This window comes from Saccopteryx bilineata, chromosome 2 (assembly GCF_036850765.1).
Source record: "Saccopteryx bilineata isolate mSacBil1 chromosome 2, mSacBil1_pri_phased_curated, whole genome shotgun sequence".
Lineage (NCBI taxonomy): Eukaryota > Metazoa > Chordata > Mammalia > Chiroptera > Emballonuridae > Saccopteryx > Saccopteryx bilineata.
The window spans coordinates 120,557,232-120,560,238 of record NC_089491.1 but is presented as its reverse complement, the minus strand read 5'-3'; the positions used below and the strand labels follow the sequence as shown (position 1 = coordinate 120,560,238).

General features: G+C 46.9%; 1 non-coding gene across 1 annotated transcript; it reads right to left on the bottom strand.

Annotated features, from left to right (window-relative positions):
• Positions 1-475: 475 nt before the first annotated feature.
• Positions 476-587, bottom strand: LOC136327977 (U6 spliceosomal RNA). The gene has a single exon (XR_010730024.1). It is a non-coding gene; the product is annotated as a U6 spliceosomal RNA (small nuclear RNA).
• Between the last annotated feature and the right edge of the window lie 2,420 nt (positions 588-3,007).

Below are 3,007 nucleotides of genomic sequence, written 5' to 3'. Positions count from 1 at the left end.
AATACAAAGCTATTTTGAGCTCCTGAGGCTGTCTGGCTAGGATGAGCTATCCTCAGCACCCAGGCTATGCTTGAACCAATCGAGCCACTGGCTGCAGGAGGGAAAGAGAGAGAGGAAAGTGAGAGAGGGGGGAGGAGCAAAGCAGATGGTTACTTCTCCTGGTGTGCCCTGACTGGGAATTAAACCTGGGACATCCATAGGCTGGGCCAATGGTCTATCCACTGAACCACCAGCCAGGGCCAAGATTTTCTCTTTTTGGAAAAAGAAAAATAGTAAAAAAAAAAAAAAAAAAAAAAAGAAGAAGAAGAAGAAGAAGAAGAAGGGGGGACTATATAGTGAGAACACCAAAGAATGTCTGAGATTCTGAGTCATGGGGGAAAACATTCTTGAATTTATCCTTCCCAAAGTTATTTTTATCTAAGAGAAAGAGATTTCGTTCTTGAGACCCTGAATGTACAATTTCTTTTTTTTTTTTTTAAGTATGAAACACTTCATGAATTTGCATGTCATCCTTGGGCAGGGTTCATGCTAATCCATTCTGTATTGTACCAATTTTACTATATGTGCTGTACAATTTCTTGAAACATTTTCTGATGAAGTTCCCACTTGTGTTTCATTGTTAACATATAGACACTTTGAATACCTGTTTCTGTCTCTGTCAGCTCTTTTCTCTCGCACCCACGTGGCCTTGACAGCGTTTGAACAGGCCCCATACACGGAGCTAATAACCCCAGGAGGTTATGCCCTTTTGCGTTCTGGAAACTGAGGTATGAGGACTGGAGATTGTAGGTACAAAGTAGAGAATGGCCGATGGTGTTCAGGACATTGAAACTCATATAGTTGTAGTAATACCTCCATAGAGTGGCCTGGTTTCCTGCTTCCCTGAAACCGAGGGGGAGTGAACAGAAAGCATCTGTAATGGGCTCTACACATCTCCCTCCAGGGTTCTGCCAACCATCAAAAGAGCTCAACTCCCCGGGAGCCCCTGGCATTCCTCGGTGGAGCCCAGCCTGGTTTTGTCTCTACTAACATTACTCCCCCTCCCCCGCCCAGGGCCCTGAGAGCTTTGATGTTCGTGGGGCTGCCTGGCAGGAGCAGGAAGATAAAACCCCACTTGTTCCCTCTCTCCACAATAAAACCTTTGGCAATTTAGAGGGAAACAGAGATAAAAGACTGGGGGTTTTTTTTCCTCTCTTTTTATTTATTTTTTCCTAACAACAAATGGTGGTTTGTCTTCACCAGCTGCTCCTCCAGAGCACCGGCATCAGAAATCATGAACTCTGCAGAAAGCAACGGCAGGGAGATCTGTCCCGCCCTGCAGGGCACGCTCTGCCCGCAAGACAAACAGACAGAAGACAGATGGACATGGGGGAGAGTGAGCTGTGTGCAGTGCACCCCCTGGGAGTGATCTAAGCCCACATGCCACCCATTCCCAAAAGTTTTTTTCTTAGCATTTTTACTATGTCACTTTCAACTTGGCACACAGACAAGACTGGGACAAGGAGGGACGAGAAGAAAGGAAAGCTCAACTTGTCTGGTGGATAAATCTTAAGTTGATTTGACATCTTCTAGCCCACAGGTCTTAATGTGGGTAGGCTTGTGTATGGGGAACATTTAGTTGGGGCTCATAAGTCTGGTGTCAGGCTCTGTTCCAAGTCTATGTGACCACGTGCAAGTGGAGGAGAAAAGAGAATAGTCCATCTGCATGACAATGATGTCTATTGTTTGGTGTGTGTGTGTGTGTGTGTGTTTGTTTGTTTGTTTTTAGTATGTCCCATGTGCCAAGTCCTATGCTAACTACCCAATATGTAGCACTTATGGGATAAGTGGATTACTTTCTCCTCTTTATGGATGTAGAAACTGAAGCTTAGAGAACAAAAGTTGGTTGTCCAAGGTCATGTCCTAAGAGGCAGAGGCAGGAATTAAATTCAGAACTGCAGCAAAGTATGTGTCTTTAACCAGATGTTATACTCTGCTTTCTGCAGGGATTATGAGTGACTTTGAAAACTGTCACGCAAGATACAACTGTAGGGCATGTGTTATGTCTCCATGTTCAAGACCTCCCCCCCCCCCCAGTACCTGTGAATGTGACCTTATTTGGGAGTAGGGTCTTTGCAGATGTAATCAAGTTAAAATGAAGACATACTGGATTAGAGTGGCCTTAATCCAATGACTGGTGTCATTTTATAAAGGAAGGGACATCGTATATAGATACGCACAGAGCAAAGACAGCCATGTGAAGACGGAGGCAGAAATTGGAAGAATGCTGCCACAAGTCAAGGAGCGCCAAGGACTGCCAGCACCCACCAGAAATGAGGAAGAGGCAGGTGGTATGTTCCCCTAGAGGCTTTGAGAGAACACAGCCCTGCCAACATCTTGATTTTGGACTTCTGGACTCCAGAACTGTAAGAGAATATATTTCTGTTGTTTCAAGCCACCCAGTTTGTGATATTTTGTTTATGGCCACCCTAGGAATCGAATATAGCATCTGTCTTGTAAGTCTAGAGAGGGAGAGAGCTGGGGGGAGAGGGGGCCAGGAATGAGGTGGGAAAGGGGAAAGATGCTAACCAAGGGATGGGGGGGGAGGCAGTGGAAGAAGAGGTTTAAGCAAAGTAAAGGGATAAGAAGGAAAAAGAGAACTGGAACCAAGCTTGATGGCTCAGCTCCTTGAAAGTGAGAGGAGCGAAGGAAAGCCCGCCTCGCCTGCCAGGCGGGGAAGGGATTGAGAAAGAACAGGAGGGTGCTGCCACAGTTGGCCCGGGGACGGTGACCTTGCCGCACACCACCACCCCAGCCTTCTCACACCTCAGCCGGGCTCTGACGTCAGGCTCTTCTTCAGTTACCGCACTCAGGGAACACGTGTTTAGCACTCACAAGGTGACTGGTGCTGAAGGGGGTCCAGGGATGAGGCCCAGACAGCAGTACTAAGGGACAAGGATCTAAGAGTCCCACAGTGTATTCAGCCTGGTGGCTCTTCCCTTCCCTGACATCCTGGGAAGTGTGTGCT